This window comes from Equus caballus, chromosome 1 (assembly GCF_041296265.1).
Source record: "Equus caballus isolate H_3958 breed thoroughbred chromosome 1, TB-T2T, whole genome shotgun sequence".
Lineage (NCBI taxonomy): Eukaryota > Metazoa > Chordata > Mammalia > Perissodactyla > Equidae > Equus > Equus caballus.
Window position 1 is genome coordinate 112,315,890 of NC_091684.1, and position 21,109 is coordinate 112,336,998.

At 40.9% G+C, this 21,109-nt stretch overlaps 1 long non-coding RNA gene across 1 annotated transcript; it reads left to right on the forward strand.

Annotated features, from left to right (window-relative positions):
• Positions 1–1,153: 1,153 nt before the first annotated feature.
• On the forward strand, positions 1,154–14,636 carry LOC111775345 (uncharacterized). The gene is made up of 4 exons (XR_011438864.1): positions 1,154–1,306; positions 7,722–7,915; positions 13,314–13,385; positions 14,167–14,636. It is a non-coding gene; the product is annotated as an uncharacterized lncRNA (long non-coding RNA).
• Positions 14,637–21,109: the final 6,473 nt, after the last annotated feature.

Sequence of the window (21,109 nt, forward strand, 5' to 3'; positions counted from 1 at the left end):
GTTTTCAATCCAGTGGATGAGGCAGCAATGGATAAATCAATAAGTACAAAAAAAAGGTTATATGTATTTGGAGAGAGGGATGCTCTTAGGGGTCTTGGGGACGTCAGGAAGGAGGGACAAGTGTTTAGAAATGACTGCCCAGAAGATAGCAACATCCCCATACAAAGACGGAAGAGGTCACTCTTGGCACACAGAGCAATGCAAATGCAGACATGGAGGAATGGAAGAATCTGGAGATTCTTCCAATTAGCTGGCTAGATCCTTGCTACTCAAAGTATGGTTGGGACCAGCAATGCCAGCATCACCGGGAACTTGGTTAGAAATGCAGCATTGCAGTCTCCAGTGCTCAGTGGGACATGGGCCACAGAGATGGGAGGGCCCAGATCTTGGAGAGCCTTCACATGCAACAGCATTGTTTGGAAAATTGCTGCCCTAAGGTCTTGAGGGCAGTGACCCAGCCTACTTCCTCACAGTACCTCCCCTGGCATATTGCACATGAGCACCCATTTGTTCATCCAATGAACGCTGTGCGAAGTAACACGAAAACACAATCTTTATCAACTGGCCAACCCTGGTTGCTTCACCCAACCATTCAATCTATTTTCTAAAGGCAGAGTCGTATTTTGTCTCCTAGGAAAAAGAGAACTGAGTGGCATTTTGTTTATCTTTTAAAAGAGCTCAGCACTGTAATGGGAAATATGGAAAGAAATAGCTCCTCATCGTCCTCTGTTGTTCTAGACCCATTGCTGGCGAGTTCTGTGGCCTTCCTCCTCCCAGTCTCCTGGGCTGAAGACCTGGCGCTCCCATCTCAATGGCAGGCATAGCAAACCCCAGTTATTGTGGGTAATATTTCTAAAGTGCTCAAGGTCATCTGGGAATAAAACAGGTTCAGCCTGAACTTATGGTGGTGTGCTGCTATTTTAATTATGAAAGACGGTGAATAAGGGAAGCCCATGGAAAGAAGAGAAGAAAATTCCAGGCACAGCCTAACAGGTGAATAGGCTTTCTCTGGAGCCTGGGGCTCGGGCCCAGGTTTCCCAGGGCCTGTGATCAAAGAGGCAGCCCGGCAGAGTGAGAAGCTGTGGGAATCTCATCTCCTCGACAGCGTGATGTCACTAACCCACTTCCTTCTGCGCAGAGCCGTGGCTGTCTTGAAGAGGACAGCGGTTTCGGATAAGTTCGCACGTCTATGTATCTCCTGCTCTCAACAAAATGTTTATGGAATGGTACCCAGCTCTCGCATAGAAGGAAGCAGTGATTCGCTCTACCGATCGGCACGTGTTCGCTCTCCCCGATGCTGTTTGAGGTGATCCGTTTTCCGGGTAACAGACAGGGTGGGTTTGTGTCTGTGAGCTCACAGAAGCTCCGACGCTGCAGTTTCTCAAGAGAGGACTGTGCTGTTAGGCTCTGTAATTTTCTGATTTTGTTGCACACATGATGTCTCAGAAGAGGGCTATGTCTTTTCTAACAACCATCATTTTTATCTAAAAGGGAAGGTATTCACATTATATCTTCATCTTCTGTATCTCAACTAGTAACAATATCAGAACTACTCCCTCCTGACAACTATATTCGTTTCTCATTAAAGATATTTCATGTTTTATTCAGGAATTTAAATGAAGCTATCAGAGCCCGGAATGGCATCCGTTTGGTATAATTGTACCTCACTGATGCCAGCCCCAAGAGTTCTAATTAATATATATTTAGCTCCCTGACTGTCTTTAGACCAAACGATTGAGCGTAGAAGACAGGAAGAAAAAACACATTGAGATTTGAACAGGAAAGTCTTTTCTAAAAGAAGAAATTTTGGGTAATTGTGCATTTCAAGTGCTTTGCTCCTGTGTGTCTGTCAGAAATTGCTTTCAGGCCACTCAGTGCTTTATGAAAATGGACTGCACTGTCATAATTATTTTTATTGATCACACATTCAAGTTATTAATTTTTTAATGTCTTTTCATTCTTTCTCTATTTTTTGGTTGCAGAAATGTTCATGCCCAGGGAATTATGTGCCTTCAAAATCCTCCTTAGGTTTGCTCTCTCCTCTCCTCCCTCTGCTCTTTTTTCCTCCGACCTCACACTATTAAAAAGAGATATTGTTCCTCTTTGCCAACGTGAAAATGACTGGAGCCATCTTGGGATTACTTGGCCTCCCTAAACCCATAATATGAAAAGAAGCTAATTGGGTACCAACCTCATTCCTTATGGGGTTTGCTCTTCCCCCTAATTCCCTCCAACCACATCCCCATTCTCGCTTGCAGGAAATGAGTTTAGGGACATTTCTTGGGCTGGTCTAACATTGGAATTCATAGCACTTGTGCTCACTTAGAAGCCTCAATTCACTCCCTGTCCTGGGATGCTCTGGGACTGTGGTTTATAAATCACTCGGGTGGTGTGCTGTATGCAGAGATCAAGACCCTGGCAAGCTCCAGTCATATTGAATTGCACTGGGCAATGGAGCGTCCTTAAGAGTTTACAGTAAGGAAAAACAAAGGCCTTATAAATAGAACCATTCGACTGACACTTGCAACATTTACAAGGCACTATTGAAAAGAGAGAAGGGGCAATCGTTTTTTGTCCCCAATCTTGGTCTCATTCACTGAGGAGGGTAATTCTTCAATAGGACATAAATTGGGGTTTAGAAATAGCCTGTACCAAAACTTGAGTTGTTATTTAAACAACTGTTAAAGGTCATTTAGTGGTTTATTAGCCTGCCATAAACCTACTGTGAATCTGGTTTACACTACAAAGATTTGTGCTCATCCCTGGGCCTTGTAGCAACAATGTCATTGCCTCTTCTCATTGGTATGGGGGACGTGGCAGGTTCTGCCATTTACTGGATGTGTGATGTGCGCGAGGCGAGCCACTTGGTCCTCATGAGCTGGTTTCCTCATGTGTGAACCAAGGATCTAAAAATATGTTTATTTCACTGGGGCGTTATTAGACTCACTGTGATAGCAACAAAAAGAACAGCTTAGTGTATTAAATGCTTATCAGGTCTAGGCCTGGTACTCATTGCTAAACATCCATTTTCACACTCAGTAACAAACAAGGATATATTGTAAATTGTCAAAAGTTACCTTCTTAGACTAACGTGAATAATATTTAAAAATGTGTATTGAACCAGGTTAATATTTTTCTCCCTGAAAATCAGACTGGGTATTCGGTGGGAATGAGCACTTTGAAAAGATTTCTGTGGGAAGGTGGATCCAGTCTGTTTCCCTCTCGGTCCAAGATAGCATCTTTCGAAGCGAAAACAATCCTCCCGAAATGGGGGCTGGCGAGTACAGGGAAGTGCTCCGGCACTCATGCTCAGTTGATTTCCAGATACATTAGCACACAGCCTTATTGACTACCACGTCCATTTGACCAGGCTCAGAGGGGTTTTTATTATCTGAAACGCCTGACTGCGTGGGCACGATGACAGGTGTGTCATGAGGGGAACAATAACCAGAAACAGATGCATGGAATATTCACTAATATGTCAGCAACTATGAAGCATGTCAGCGGTGTGCATCCTCACCAGAAAAAAAAAGATAGGAAAAGAAAGAACATTTATTTCCATGGAGCCAATTTCCATGCCAAACTGAGCATCTGTCTGGCTTTTGTGTTTGGTATAAACAGAACTCATACACACTCAAAAATAATGTCAAAAGTTCAAAGGGTGGAGAGTTGAGAATTCTCACGTGGGCAAATAAATGAGGTCTGCGGATTGGCTGGCCTTCACTCGGCTTTACATGATGCGTCTCCTTGGGGCCGGGGTGATGTGTGGCTTTGATTCTCTGCCCTTGTACTTCCATAACCTGGTTTGGAATGTAGCCCAGTCCTAAGAGATTGGGGGTCACTCTGTCTTGATAGCGTAAGGTCAGAAAATAGAATGAAGCTCGGATATCTCAATTGAGATTTGAGTGTATAAAAGTATAAATCAAAAAAGCAAAATCCTTGAAGGGACACCTTGCAGCTGTCGCTACAAATGAAAGGTTTCAAAATAAGTAGATACAAGAATGCCGAGGCTAGTGCAACTAATAATTCCCCTCTAGTCCTACTTGAAGAATAGGAGAGTACAATTGAAGACGGAAAAGTAAAGAATACACATTATTCTAAGCAAGGATGCTGGTCTGAATCTCTTTGTAAATTTTGTATCATTTCAAGGACAATATTTAGAGTATTTTAAAAAAATAAATCCCCTCCTTCAGGTGCTTTTTTTTTGCAGGATGCAAATTAGAAACGCTACAGAGCAATGTAAGTAAACGTCAGAATTTATGGGGTTATTTGTGTTTTGTTCTTGGAAAATCTGAATAATCTCAAAGTTGAGTCATTCAGGAAGGAAGGAAAAGAAGTAAGTGGATTTTGTCTGCCTTTACTCCTAAATGCCACTGTCTCATTTGGCTGTAGGATATTCATGATTTTATGTTTATTTAAACAGACATATTTCTAGTTTATGGGCATATTCCAGAATAGAACTGCATGTTGCTTGGAGTGAAATTCTTATGGGCAAACACCTGATCCCCTTTAATAAAAGATAAAAGGGAAATGATTCTCTTGCCATTCAAAGACCTTACAGTGCCTTGCTCGTAGACACAACCTTGTTATTTGACCTTTCTAACCAGTAAAGTATCCCATGTAATCAACAGTGGTAAAGTGATTATAAAGGAATCATCTAGCTGCCAATTAAAATCTACTGTAGCAGAACTTGTTTGAATCCAGGAGTGCTCTAAGATTATAATTACCAAGCAAGAATTAGGAGTTGCAGAGGTGTATGTGGTGGATGTTGAGAATTGCCATTGACATATCGGAGTCACTCTTCTCTAAAATATTTTCAAGGCAAAGTTTTCTCAGAACCCTGCTTTAAAGCTATGATTTACCTTCATGGTCAAAAAAAGTATTTCGATCTTCAGAACTCTCATCCTCAATGCATTTATTTTTCAAGTTATTTTTTCTTGTTTGGAGGAAGACAGTCGATCATAGCTATACAATTGAATTTGTGTATGTACCAGCTAAGTCAACGTTTCCAAAGTGTTTTCTGGACAAGACAGATCCCAAAGAATGTTCGTAAATTTTAGGGGGCTAAAGAGACCCTGAGTCGAGACAATTTGAGAAATACTGAACGAAACGTAATCAAAGAGTTGCATTAAATGTAGAACTTCCCAGAATCTTTACTGTGCAGAGTAGCATGTGATTTCTCAGTGGAGGATGTCCTTATGCTGTTTCTCCTTTTTTTATTTATAAATCTCTTTTTCTGAGACTGCCTTTACTGATCTAATGCTCCAAGGAACTTCTTTAGGAAATGCTTTGCTAGGTGAAGTGTCTACTGGATGAAGAAAACGCTACTTTTTAAGATGGCTAATGTCAGGAGCAAGTGACATTGAAGTTCAGATTAGCTTCACTGGCCCATGATTCTATTCAAACCAAACCAAAAGTTAAAAAAAAAAAAAAAATCCCCAAAACTGTTATGTACTGGAAATGGAAAAGAGTAAGAAAAAAAAAGGCTTTAAAACATGTTAAGTAATCTCTTCAGCAAACACCCACCAATAACTTCATAAATCATTTAAAATGTGACAAGAAAAGAGAACCTGATCGAATGACTGTCCAAATAATTATAGTGCATTCTTCAACCTTTTCTCATTGAAATCATATTGTCATTTGAGTAGTCATCCTGACACAACTAATTGTTGCTATCCAAGGAAAAGGAAAAAAAGCCTCAAAATGTAGTTTAACCAATTCTCGCCATCATAAGTAATCATGTGAAAGAGAGAGAGTGGAGAATGGAAGTTTAAGTATTTTCCTCTCTAACTTTCCCTCTCTGGTTCTCCTATACGGGTTTCTCTGCATCCCTCATGTCTGTCTCCCCTCTTCCCGCTAACCTCTCCTGCCTCCCTCCGTCTGTCTCTTTGACCCACAGTTGTGGCCTTCTGTCTCATCAAAGAGAACCTGCATGGTGGAAACCAACTAAGAAAGGCAGCCTGAGTTGTGGTAAAGGCTCACGAGTCATGTGGGTCCTGCCTAGCCCTGCCATCTAGGGCTGGAACCTTGACCAGTTAGGTACTCTGTCTTCCTTGTCACCATTTCTTCCACCGTAAGATACTGGTCTTGGACCTGATGGCATCTGGAGTCCCTTTGAGCCCCAGGGGCATGTGGTTCTAATTGTTTTTTGTTTATTTTCGTTCCAAGTCTCCTACAGGAAGCAAAGCAGAGAAATCTGCAGTCCTGAGGCAACATCAGAGTTATCAATAGTTGGCTAACTATGCTTAGCCTTGACCTTAAAAGAAACGACATTGAATCAAAGAGGGGAATAGTCAAATCCACCTGTGAGAAATGGGATGACTTTCTGAATATGTGTGTTCTTGAATTCTGATCATTGCCTGCAAGACAATGTGAACTTCTAATCCGGGGCTCCTTCACGGACAGCTCCAAATCAAGCCCCTTGTACTAATCATTTTCATAACTGTAATTGAGGAATTAACTGGAATATCCACCTGGGTTCCTCTGCAGTGAGGGTGTTGAAAGAACTGGCCTTTTCACCATTTTCTTTCAAAGGGGAAGGAAATTGCACACTGTGCATGCTCACATCCAGGAGACAGGTATTAAATCGCTCCTGAAACGGAAGCACTTGACTCTGATCGTTGCTTTTCTCCACGGTTATTTCTTAAACGTAACCTCTGTTTACATGTAATCCCAAATCAAGGAAAATGAAAACACCTCATTGGAAGTAAAATTGCCTAAATATTTCGACACAAGCACAATTTGCTTTTGCCTGAATTCAGGCTGGCTTCCCTGTCCTGGCTGGTTACTAGATTCTTTCAGGGAACGTGTTTCAGAGGATGAGAATGAGGCCAGTGGTTGCTGACGTTAAAAGGACATGGCATCTGCACAAGCCTGAGAGGGGGCTGGTTGCACAAATTAAAGTCAAACACATCACAGCCCGATTAGCAGACATGGACTTGAGTGTGTTGTCTAGAATTTTTTTTCCCTCCAAGTAACAGTGAGGCAATTAAAAAAAAAAGGAAGGCAACTCCATTTGTTTCCTATCATCCTTTCTTCTCACTTTTCCTAGTCCTTGTTTTTCCTTCTGTTTATCTGGGAAAACAAGTTACAGTTGAATGCAAGAAAAAATTAAATGTAGGTAGCTATTTAATCTTTCTTTGACTTGTGCTGGTCAACGAGAATTTTCCCCCAAATGTAGCTTGAAAATATAAAGTCATGACGGAAAAAAAACGTGCACACATACTGTGTTGGAACAAAACTAGTTCTCTTACTGCCAAAAATCAGAAAAATAATATGTTGCCTTTTTCTTTAAGCATTTAGAATTTGATGAAGTCACCTTTTCATGTACTAGAAGATTCCTCTCAATGGGTGAGTTCACCCATGCAGAGCTTTAATTACTTGATGTTTTAAAAGAATTCTTTATTATGTTGAGGAGAGAAAGAGGGAAGCAGAAGTGAAGGCAAGACATTTGTGTGGGAGAAGTCTAAAGCTGTATGTGGGAGGCAGAGAGTTGAAAACACAACGCCTTTAATGAACGAAATTTTCATTCTCCCAGGAGGGAGCTGTTTTGCAAAGGTTTCATGGCCTCCTCCCAGGGCAGCGGGGACAATTCCATGAGGCAGTAGGGTTGTGAGTTGAGATTGCAAAACCAGTAGCCGTTGGTTTAAACCAAGCCAGAGGACAAATCCAATAAAAATGTGTTGTTTCATTTCTTTGTTTCCCACATTAATTTGTCTCAGCGAACATGGAGTGAAGGGCTCACAGACCTGGTACAAGGAGTTACAACAGACACTCGGAGGAACTGAAGTGGCTTCCTGCACTCCTTCCGGCCTGAAACTTCCTTTGTTCCTGTAATCTCAAAACAGCTGTTTCCTCTGGAATCACAAATCCCAGCTGGCAGAGCCTCTGCCTCCTGGATCCTGCTGCACATAATGTACGTCGAATCTGAATGTTGATATGAAATGTTCTTCTTTTTCCCATCCTCCTCCCCAGCCAACCCCACCCTCAGCCCTGTATTCACTTTCACCTTCACAGGGAGAGCAGTTAGAAAAAAGTGACACAGGCATTTCAGATTCAGACCTTCCAAATGGCGAAGTAAATGCTCGCAGATATTTAGAATCTCAGATATCTAGTTTGGAAACATGTCCAGAAACCTCCTTTGTGAGACAGAAATTGATGGTTGGCATCACTTTCCCAGCTTGCTTTTAGAAATCAGTACATTAAAAAAAATTATTTTATTGAGGTCGTATTGGCTTATAACATTGTGCAAATTTCAGGTGTACATTATTATATCTCAGTTTCTGGCTAGACTACATCAGAAATCAGTACATTTTAACAAACATTAATGTATAAGCTGCTCGGGCAGGAACTGGGGGCTAACAATGCAGGTGACGAACAGTAAGAGCTAGTACTTCCTCAAGAAATTCACAATTTTGTTGGTTGATATCTTCGTTGAGACCTTTGGGGTAAAACATAAGGAAAAGCCTAGTTGCCACTCATGGGAGAGTTTACTAACAAGTTTGAAAGAAAAGACGTATGGAAAAAATGAAGTAGAGGAAAATGTAAAGCCATCTCTGAATCATTGTGAAATAATGGAGTGTTATCGTACGCCTTTATGTGTTGATGGAACGTGGGGTAAGAAAAAGTCGGAAGTGTCTGTGTTTTGGGGAATGGAAGGTGGGAGGGATGAGTCAAGGAAAGCCCATGGGTGGAGGTGTTCTGTCTGAGCGAGTTGGAAAGGAAGTCAAGACAATGGGAGATGGCTTGAATAGAAGCCCAGAGCGGGAGACGCAAGCTGTGGATTGAGGATAGAGCTTAGAACTCATATGGGCTGCTGCCTCATTAACCACAGGGCACAAGGAATCCCAGAGAAAGATGAACCTTGCTCCAGGTCACAGAGGGCTCAGCAGCAAGCAGGGCTGCAGGCAGAACTGGAGACGACACCAGGCTGCCTCTGGCTTGTGCCTCTCTCCCGTCTGTGTGGGTGATCTCATGTAGTGGACTGGCGAGAGGCTTAAACCTCAGAGTCAGAAGAGAGGATGGGTTCAGAGCTTAGCTCTGCCACTTATCAGCCATATGACCTTAGGCAAGTCATTCGATACTCTAAAAAGCCTCAGCTTTTCTTACCACAAGCTGGAAATAAATTGCATCTTACTCCTTAGGCTATGATGATGATTAATCCAGGACTTAATCTAATAGCTGTACAATTCAATAAATGTTTGCTTTATTATAATAGTAATACAAATTCTTATTTTTAAGGAGTAGGGTATATTTAAGTTGGTAGGAGATTGACTTAGCTAGAGTCAATATGTTCTCTGAAAAAATGCAAAGAACTTTAGGCAGATAAAGTCATCAAAGCGATTTTAAAGAGCAGTTGATAACAGACAATGCTTAAAATGAACAAAAGAACTTTTTGGTACCTTGTTTTATCTTATAAAATGTTCTCTCCAAGTGTGAATTTTCTTAACAATTCTTAAACAAAAATTAACACCTAGTGAATAATTGATGCTTAAATGTACTTGCTATAATTGATGGGTGGGAAATAACCTATGAGTATAGAGTATGGTTATTAAGAGTGTGGACAGTTGAGCCAGACTGCCTGGCATTAGAACCCAGCTTTGCTGCTTCAGAGCTCTGAGACCCTGGGCAGGGTCTCAACCCTACTGAGCCTCAGTTATCTTACCTGCAAAACAAAGACAAGGTTGTGGAGAAGATTGAGTCAGTTAATATATGCTAATGTCTTTGAACCGTTCCTGAAACACTGATGTCAGATAGTATTATGACTAATAATCCTTTCATTACATAAATAACAAAATAAAAATAGCAAACATAATATAAAATAATAAAATAATAAAAATAAAAATAATAAAATAAAAATAATTACTAATTGCTAAATAAGTAAATAGTAAATACAAATATCACAAGGAGAAGTTCTTTGGGAGAAAGCATAGATAACTTATGAAGTTTTGGACTACTCTTTCTGCTATTTATTTTGGGAAATACTCTAAATTATTCATCTGCCAATATCTAGATTTTACTACCTACCAGGTGACAGCGATCACAATGAGAGGCTCAATGCTTGGGGTGAAATAATCAGCCTTATAAAGGTTGAAATTGAAATGCCAAGCCTGTAAGTACTTCACATTTTATAGTGCCTGGAACTACTTTTGTGTTTGATTTGTGTCAATTCTCATACTCATGGTATCCATTGTGGTTTGGAAGGGATTTCACCCAAACTCTCTGTAAGCTGTATGTAGTGGGGCTGCTTCTTTGGGCTTTGCCACAGCAGTGGTAAGACATCCACCCAAGCCAGTGTTTCTCCAACTGACATCCTTGGACCAGCAGGGTCAGCATCAGCTGGGAGCTTATTAGAAATGCAAAGTTCTCGGCACCCCCTCACGTGCTGCGTGGGGAACTCTGAGGTGGGCCCAGCCATCTGTGCTTTAACAAACTCTCCCAGGAATTCTGATGCCTGCTCAGTCTGAGGACCACCGTGGTAAGTCAATATAAATATCAGAGTTGGCATAAATCAGGCATTAAACATAGTGATTACGACTGCTGCTGGACACTATCAGAGGAGTGCCTACATTTTTTCCCCTCCACTCCATTCTCTATTTGTACCTCCCTCTGCTGACACATTCTTCCTTTTAGATGTGTTAATATTACTAACCAGGCCATGATGAAGTGACTTTCCCCTGAGCCTCAAAGTCATTTCTGTCACCTCCTATTATATGTTGATTTAATTAGTTTAACCCTTGGAAGGCAATCTGATTTTCAACTTCTTAAATTGCACCCCCGTCCTTAATTTACTCCCAAGATTACTTCCAGTGACTATAATGCTCATTTTAAGAAGACCACACTCTTATGGGTGTTTGGCAATGATTGGTTTAGTCCCTAGAGTGGTTTAATAGGGAGGACATGTTTAACTAAAATGCAGATGCCTGGATCTTGCTGTTTAAAGAATGTTTGCCACTAGAGAAGCTCTGGACGTCCTGGAAGAGGGAGTGACAGGAAACTAGAGGAATAGGCTCAAGAAGTGAACCTGGAAAAAAGATTTCAAAGTGGGACTGGAATTCTGCAGCAGGAATGGAATTTAAGGGCCCATGGACATCTGAGGACATGGTAGTGACAATGCTGGGCAAATTTCACATGTGCTGTACTAAGTTGAAGATAGGAGTAAACAGATATATTCATCCATCCATCCATCCAACAAATATCTATCGAGCATATACTTCATGCCAGACATTGCTGTGTAGTGGACCAACAGAGAAAAATATCTGCCCTAGTGAGGTTTTCCTTGTAGTGAGGGACACAAATGAAAAAAAAGATGAGATATATGAAATGATTAATGGTGATATTTTTAATGGTGTAAACTAAAGCAGAAAATGGAAATTGGTGGAGCCTAAGCAGGAGGGGCTCAATTTTAAATCAGGTGGTCAGGGAAGGTCTCACTGAGAATATGACATTTGGGAAATGATGCTGGGGAAGAGCTTTCCCCTGACAGGGAACAGCAAGTGCAAGTGCCCGGAGGTGAGGGTATGTCTGGTTTCTTCAAGGTTCAGCAAGAGGTCTAGTGCAGGGAGAATGGGGTGATCCAGTAGGAGATGACGTAACAGGACAAAAGATGTCTACATCCCATGGAGCCTTGAAGACGACTGAGAGGAGCTTTTCTTTTACTCTAAAAGATCTAATGCACACAGTCTGGTAATCCAATAACTTATCCCTCCCACAGAAGGGAGGATGTCATACGAATGTTTCTGGGAGCCAGTGGACTAAGTGGGAAGGATTCTCTGCTGAAGGATGAAACAACTTACAAAAGGAGGGAAGAGAAGATAGTCAGTGGGAAAAAGAAGAAAATGGTGACTGTTGATTTGTGGTGGAACAGAGCCTAGGGCATGTGTCAATCAGCCCAAAGAAAACAGAACTTCCCCCCATCTTTGCTTCAGCTAAGACTGCTCTCAGACCATGGTGTGGACTCACGTGGGAGAAGGAAACTCGGCAGTTAACTGAACCTTGGGAATATGTCTCCGTTCCTTCCTCTCTTCACCATTTTCACTGTCGCTGCCTCAGAGCAGATTCGTCATCTCTTTTGTGGACTCTCTCACCCACCTGGGGACTGTTTCTCCCTCCTTCAGTCTCACCCGCCAAGCTTCTGGTCCTTTTTTTGCGCAACACCTGCATGGTGAGCTTTCTAAACCACAAATCCAACCGAGGCTCCCTTCTGCTTGAAAACTTTCCCAGCTCTCAGGCCCCGAACGAAGTCAGCATGACATTTATGATCCATCTCTGCTTCTCATCGCTCCCTCTCCTCCCTGAATAGCACTCTGCTCTCATCACTCAGGACGCGCCCCTTTCCCTGGGACTGCTGTCTGTTCTGCAGCGTCTTCCTGACTTCTAGAGGAGTTTCTACTCTCTTCTCTCTTCCCACCTGTCCGTGGGTACTTTATTACGGCATTTAACCCTTTACATGAGTTGTATAGATTTGTTTGAGCTCTTCCTTTCCCCTCCAGGCTTATGGGTCTTTATGGTCCCAATATTCACACATTGTTGGCATAAAATACGTGCTCAGTAAATTTTTGTTAAATAAGTAAGTGAATTCAAATCATTTGGGCTGCTGATCAAACGGATTCATCACTTTCTTATGGGATTTCTTGCCAGTCTGCACATTTCTAGTAATTACTATATATTTACTGTCTAATAGTTGGGAATAAATACACATTATATCATTTCTCTAAACAACATAGCTAAATCAGGTCAGTTTAATGCAATCTATAAATGACAAATTTGCAAAATGCGTCTCTCTATAAACCTAATTTGAGACAACTACTGGCATAAACTTAATGAAGTTTAAAAATAAAAAGAACTTCAAAGTGGCCTTGTTTCCCCAGAGGGAAAGTTACAGAATTGCATGCAATAATCTCTATTTTCTTCTAAGTGATGAATTTGAGCATCTTGACAATTGCGGGAAAAATAAATTGAGAAAGGCAGAACCAGAGTGAAAAAGAATGGGTCATATTGAGTTTCCATGTTTACGCCAGCCATGGCAAGGCTGCCCCACTGCTGGCTACAGAGGAGATAGTATCTTAAGGAGACCTTGGGGAAGATCCTTACCAGCATGGTTGCAACCATAAGAAAAGATATAAAAGAAGAAATACAAGTAATTTTATTCATGTATAATTGCACAAATGTTAAAATTTCTATTCCCTTTCTATTACTGCCAGTATGACAAAATAAAATACTATATACCATTTTATTTAAAAAATTCCATACTACCTAAATAAAACATAAGATGTAACAAGTACATCAACTTTGGTTTTTTCTTTATTGTGTAGACTGTTAATGATTCCAGAGGGAAACTTCTAGAAACAACGTGAGAGATTATCGCTGTTAACTCTCTAAACAAGGTATACATTGTTCTATCTCTGTATAGCTACTAGAAAAAAACCCCCTATTTTGAAAAAGAAAAATCACATGATTAGTAGCAAAATCTTTACTGAATTACTCTAACCATAGGTTTTTAGTTTAAAGCTATCGGCCTGTTCAAAATTGAAATAAAATTACTGGCATATTATCAGGAACTGTCCTTTATTTTGCATTGAAACCCCCTCTTCCAACACAGATCTCTTCTCCAGTAATACCCGTGAGAATCATAGTGTCATTTTATAAACAAGGAAATGGTAATGCTAAGAAAGTTTGAAAATTCCACACCCACTAAACAGAGCAGCTCAGATTCAAACCTAGGAAGCCTGCCTTTAAACCCAAGCTCCATAGATGACTCCAGATCTGACACATGCATGGCACATGACCATAGGCCATCCGATATTCAACAAAATCTGTATGGTTCCTACTGTGGGCTGGGCATTGTGCTGGGAACGATACAGATGTAAGCACCACAGAGGTCCTCTCTTCTGTGGAGATTTTCCCTTCATCCGTGGCAGACAGCATCAATTAATAGTGAGCCTCTTTGCCTCCTAACCAGGATGTGGTCACTCTCCTCAGCACAGCATCACTGCCAAGCAGCCAGAGAGGGCACTATTTGCCATATCCAGACCACCACAGATAAATAGGTCAAGGACATTATCCTCTTCTATTCAGGATAGTACTTATGGATAAGTCACCCCCTGCCTAATTATGCCTTCTGAAATAACAGACTACCTCTCCCATTTCTTCCTTCTCCCTTTCTAGGTGCTGCGCTGAAGGTCGAGTGTTGAACCCGGTTCCTTTTCTCGGTTGGGCAGGGTCAAAGTGCCAACAGTGAAGAATCCAGTCTGGGAAATCACAGTGCCAGTTATACCTGCAGTCATGGAAAAGGATGACAACAAGGAGACACAGAGATTTTTGAGTTTGAAGTACCTTTTCAGACACCTGCAGATTCAACTGGAGGCCGTGGGTTCACAACGATGCTGCTTTTTCATCTGCTCTGAACTTGCTCTTACACAGGCGTTGATAAAAACAGGGCATACAGGAAATAACATGGATTTAGGAACCTTGCAGACCTGGTTTGTGACATATATGTCAACTCTGTTGTCTTATGCAATTTACTTGACTTGTGTGAGCCTCGCTTTTTATTGGCAAGTGAAGATCATAACCTAGTTTGCTTTGCTGCTATGAGGGTTGAATGTCTCAAAAAATACAATGTTCCCAATACAGTGTAATATCCTTGTTCTTGTCTCACTTTCCATAGAGAGAGGAAACTCCCCTGCTGGACCCCCCCCAGAGGCACCAATGGGTTTTCTACAGATCTCAATATAACCCAACTTTCTCTTATTTCCATAGTTACTTACCTTTTCCACAAGTACATCCTTCTCTTGGGTTACTGGCATTTTGAAAATAGGCTATTCCAAGATGCATTTCCCTTTCCTGTACTTGAAGTGGTCCTAGTCCACACCAAAGTGGTCCCAATCTGAGTGGTCCTCCATCTTTAGAAGATGGCACCATATTCCATCTTGCCTTTCCAAATATTTATTACCAATAAGGTTGCAGAAGGTTAAATAGCTTGAAAAAGTTAGAATCTATTGTCATAGGTGCTGGTATACTTAAGGCTATGAGAGGAAGACAGAGAGGGAAATTGCATTCGTTAAATATGAGACAGGGTGTTTTTCCATAAATTCACCCTCTCATCAACCCTGTGAAGTAGATAAAGCCCTTAGAATTAAGTATGACTACACATAATTAACTCTTTATCCCCCAAACATTAGGGGCCAAAGCAAGATAAAAGTTTATTTCTCATTCATGTAAAAGAATTCAGAAGGGCAGAAAACATGATGATGTCATAGGCATCATTCAATCTTGATGTCCCAAAATCCTTAGCATATCTCCTCCTAGTTCAATATGGCTGCTTAAGCTCCAGCTATCACACCTATATTCTAAGCAGAATGAATAGAGAAAAAATAAAGGCTATATCCTCTTTCTTTTAAGAGTGTTTCCCGGCTGTGTGACCTCTGGCTTCCTTTTATATCTTTTGCTGGAACTTAGTCTCATAGTCTCCTCTAGCTACAAGGGATTCTGAAAAAATGTAGTCTTTTGGCTGGGAAACACATGCTCCGAGAGATGGGGAGAAAGGACATTATGCACAGCTATAAGTGCCTGCTGCAGTAGGTGTCGTTGTCCCCCACTTTTCACACGAGAGGAAACTGAGGCTCGATGAGTTTAAGTATGTTCTGGTTATCTATTGCCCAATGTATTCTGCTTATCTATCTATTACTTAGTGACTTAAAACAATAAACATTTTGTTGCACTCAAGATTTTGTGGGTCAAGAATTTGGTGGGATTCCACACAAATGGCTCCTCAGAGCACTGCAATGACTATGGCCTCATCTGGAGTGGCTTGAAGAGAAAAATATGACTGGGATGACTTGACTGGAGCCAGATGTCTGAGACCTCATTTCTGGCATCAGTTGGATTCCTCAGTTCTTTTGTATATTGGTCCAAGACGGCTTATTCACTCTCTTGCCTGGCATGGCATCTTAGCTAGGACAGCTGGAGCAACTGGGGCTGGCCGGGCATCTATCTTTCTCCATGGGACTTTTCCACATGGCTAGCTGGGCTTCCCCACAGCATGGCAGTCCTTGGGCATTGAATTTCTTCCAATGGTGTCTGACTTGTTCCAGAAAGTGTGTTCCAAGAGACCAAGGCAGAAAGCTCCTTATAACTAGCCTTGGAAGTCGTACTTCTGCCACAACTCACTAAGGACAGTCCAGATTTAAGAGATGGGTAATTAAACTTCACATCTCATTGGGAGGAATGGAAAAAGCTTTGCAGCCATATTTAATCTACCCCAAAGTGATTGCTTAAGAACGCACAGCTAGAAAGCCAGCTGGCCAGCCCTGAAACAGTAGACTTCTCTTTGTACTACCTGGGTCCAAGCAGCAGGTCTTGATGCTTTTAAACAGCCAATTACATAAGTTGATTTTTTTTGAAGCATGAAAGATGGTAGCTGGCTATGGACCAGCAGGAGGTGGTAAAAATTTGTGCCAACAGTATCGTTGTCACATGCATAGACTCTAGCCCTCAGTGGAGTGAGCCCTGGGGTTTGGCACTCAGCTCTTTAGACTGAGTCTTGTACTAAATGTAGCCGATACTATTTTTTTATCCCCTCCCCCAAACCCCCTCCTTCAGCCCCCTTCCAGCTAAACAACTGGGCTGCTGCTCCGCTGTCTCTTTCATATTTGTAAAGACTCTCTCAGGTCTGGGAAATCAGATTGTCTCATTTAAATTTAATTTGAATTTCTGTTTGAAGAATCAACCTGAGACATCAAAGAGAATCCAAAAAATGCACTACAAAATAAATGATCAAATGACTTCTGAAAACATTGCACTTTTATATCTGGAAATATTGGATCAAAACGCCAATTTCTTTTATTGTTAAAATTAAAGACAGACTTAAAAGAAACTGCCATGTAAGTCTGACACTGCATTTAACCAACAGACAAACTGTTATAACCTGGTAGGGTTATTGCCATCCTACACGCATTCTCTCTCTAATTCATAATGAGTCAGAGTCTCCCAGTTGCTAAGCTTCAACTTGATTTCACATTAGTTTTCTTCAAGTCATAAAAATGTTGTTTTGAGTACAGGTCACAGCTGCCTAATTTACAATCTGGGAATAATGAAATGGCCAGTTTATCTGGTCAAAACAGACTGAATTTTGTGTTGAAATGTGGCCTTCAAGAAACTAACTTCTCAAACAAAAATTTCACCTTAATTATTTGTGCATTTAAATTTTGCAGATCTGAAGCCTCTTCCCTCTATTTTTACATATTTAAACCTTAGAAGGTCCCGGGCTATAGTGAATCAGCATTTCCTGTGGGACCTAGTAGGTGCATGGGATCACGCCCAAGAGGAAAATGGCATGAGGTCTGCCTTCAAGGCTGCAAACAGACTCTACCAAGAGAGAACGAGCAGAGCACCTCGCGATGAATGGGTGATCAGGGCTTGTCCCAGCAAGAATTTGACGGGCGATCAAAAGCTTGAATGAGTGATGTCTTGAGTTATCAAGAACTAAAAGTCCAAACTAATGGTAGAGAGGTCATGGGTCCTTGAGACAAGAAAAGTCAGCCAAGACTCATGGTCGAGAAGAAAGCCCACCTTTTCCAGCTGGGCTGAGTGGGGATGATTAGCTTGTTTTCTATTGACTACATAGGACTGGGTTGGAAGAATCAATAATGAAGAATTAAAATCAAGAATTAAAGAAAAAAATTAAAGGAGAAGGAAGGGGCTGTGGCATGTTGGGGGAAAAACAGCAATTCCTCCTGGGTCTGGGGAGTCGGCTCTTACATTTTTAAGCAAACCAACTGATGGACCTTTGGCCAGCTCCCAGTCCCCTCTCTCTTGTGCTAAGGAGTTGAAGGAGAGAGTTCTCCTAAAGACAATTGAATTTGTTTAATAGAATCATAGCGATGTGAAATCTGTCCCTTGGCAATACAGTTTGGGTTTCAGAATAACTGGAGAGAGGAGTAAGACGAGTGACAAAGGGGGGGGGGGGGCATCCTGGTAGGGAGAGTAAAGCCCTCGAACAAAACAGCAAGGAGTGCTCCAAGAGAAAGTGGCCCTAGAGAAGCTTCTGGAAGCAGGCAGCTTTGCGTGCTCTAATACTCAAGTTTATCTTGATTCCTATGGTGCTCTGTGCTGATGCCCCTCTGCCTTGTGCCCTCACCCCCACCAGGTCACACAGATAGGCTCGTAATAGTGCTATTTGGGGAGAGTGGAGAAAAGCGGACTTTCTGTGCTTGGGGTAAGGAAGAGGGAGTCCCTGCGGACTGCAAGCCCGGGAGGTGACATGCTAGTTATTACCGAGGCTACAGGAGCTAAGCACGTCGCAGTGTGGACCACGCAGAGACGTGAGCCGAACATTTATCCCATCCCCACAGCCAAGACCAGAGGAAGTTGATCCCTCAAGTGTGTGTGTATGTTAGTACTGAGTGAAAGAGCATTGGGGGGTGGAGTCAGACCCTGCATTTGCATGGATATGAGCTAGTCAGGATTCCAGCTCTCAGATTGCGCATTTATACATTTTAAAGAAGGCAACAATATCCAAGTGGATGCCAGAGTGGTTAACAGCCGGCTTTCCTCTACAAGAAACATCTCCATGCTTCTCTCTGCCAGTTGTCACTCTCTGTTCAAAAGCCCCTGGTCCACTCCTCTTCTGCGAGCCGGCTTGGTCCCTGCAGAATGTTGTAAGGGATTCGTCTGGTTCTCTTTTTAATAAGTCCAGTAATAGGACTTTCCACCATTCCTCTTGGGATATATATTTTTTTCTATTTCTATGTTACGAACTGACTGTATGGATTTTGAAAGTTGTTATTTTAATTGATCAGTCAAGCAAAGAGAACTATCTGCCAGCCCTGCCTCAGTAGAATCTGAGATTGTTCCGAAATTAGAAAAATTTCCAAGTGAAAGAAGTGATGGCGAAGTGACAGTGAGTGTGGGAGATCACAAATGCCTGCCTGGCCCCAGTTGCATTTATCTCTGACTCTTACTCCCACTAGATTTCAAAAATATTGTATAACCTAAGTATCTTCTCTTTCTAAAGACCACAAAAAATGGAGTATTTTTCTAACTGAAGGCAGAAATTATGGTTTGTGAAATCTACTGATTTTGATATGTTCAGTCAACGTGGCTTTCAACTCTGGCCCCTTGGCCTCTGCCTCAGATAAGATCTTCAGTGCCCGGCTTCTCCAGGTTCCAATGCTCCATACTGCTGGCAAAACTATTTTTCTAAAACACAGATCATGCCATTTCTTTGCTCAAAACGCCCAATGGCCATCTATTTCCCTCCAGAATCTGGTTGCTTGTACCAGCCCCCAACCTGCCATCGTTAAACAGGTTAACCATGTAGGAACCTTTAAGAGTGGACGGGTCATCCTTCTCCAACTCCAACTTGATCTTTTGTTCCTCCTCGCCTTTGTACTGCATTTCTCACCCTGTTCTACTTACCACCGCTATTCAACCTTCAGTTCCAGGACAAAAATCTTACCTCTTCTGTTCTTTTATCAAAACATTTACCAAACAAATTATTAATGAATATTTCCTATGAGCTATGCATTGGGATATATTTTTTAAGACGATGTAAACATACTTAATGGTTATTAAAGGGACACAAAAATATATTCTGTCTTCAAAGACTTGCCTTGTAAGAGAGAAAAAAGAATAAACTATTTTCATAACTATTGTATCGTTTTTATGATATTGATTTGAGGAAAACGAGCAATGACATGGTGCCCAGCCTTTAGTATGCAAAAAAATGAAAAACCCAAAAGGGTAAACCAAGCAAAAATACTTAGTTCTCTGAGGTTATAGTTTCACAGAATTTCAATAAATAAAATAAAATTATAATTTTATTTTGTTATTGTTTGCTCTATATACTATTATACAATTTTTTAAACTAATTTAATGCAAAAAACTACAGTGGATTAAGTTGACGCATTGAAGTGCTATGGTCTTTTCATGACAAATAGCTAGCTAATGTGGAAACATATTATAAAATATTTTGTAAACTATCAAAACATTGAATTTTACAGAAAAATATATTCTAAGTCATGGGATATTATTTCAAGAAAGAAGCTTCCTAATGAAATTTTTGAGAAACCAAGCATTATACTAATGAGCTAATATCAAGGATAAGCAGGTTAACCATGTAGAACATGTAAGTCAGAAACAGTATTGGAATGCAGGGGGCACAGTGAGAACATGGGGGATCAGAGAGAGGGGACAAGTTAGAGGGAGGAGGGACAAAGAGAGGGTGGAGATGAGTGTATCTGTGCAGCAGTTACAGGAGAAGAGGCTGGGAAGGAAGAAAGAAGACCGCAAAGGAAAGACAGAAAGAGGCGAAGTAGGAAAAGAGAATTATCAATTTTGACTTGCATAAAGATCAGCTTCTCATTGAATCTAAGTTGGACCTTTGTGAATATTCAATAAATCTCTTGGGCTTTCCTAATAATACATAATTACCAAGGAAACAATTCTTTTCTGGTCAATTGGGTAAACTCTAATCCAGAATCTACTTATTAGCTTTCACCATATACATTTTTATAGACACAAGCAAAGATATATTGCAGAGCAAAAATATATCAACTCTGCCCATAATCAAAGATGATTCTAGAAATAATTCAAGGTCCTTTAAATCTGGGTCATTAACAGTATATTTGTTATACTTCGCACAAGTTTGAGATGTTTTAGAAACATATTAACTCCATCAAATCTGATTAGAACTAATGTAAATGAAAGTAAGAAAAAGTATAATTATAATTAGTAGAGATGATTAAAGAAGTTGAAAATGATGAAAAACGTGACAAATGCATTGTCCTTGGGATGAATTATTTGGTGGTAAGAATTATTTTTAGACAAAAAACCCATCTTACAACATGTAAAAATTAGTAGCCAGCAAGGCAAATTAAAAATAATTGATTTAATAGATTATAAACAATGACAAAAACCACATCTCTAGAGCGTGCCTCTAGAGACAACTAGAGGAATTTGAATGTGATTTTGAGTGCAATGGGAAGCACAGATTGAATCATGCTAGGGACATGATATGCTTTAATTTTTCAAAGATCATTCTGGCTGCTATGGGAGAACGCAATAAAGAAACATGAGTAATCAGTTAGGAGGCTATTGCTGTAGTCTTGTT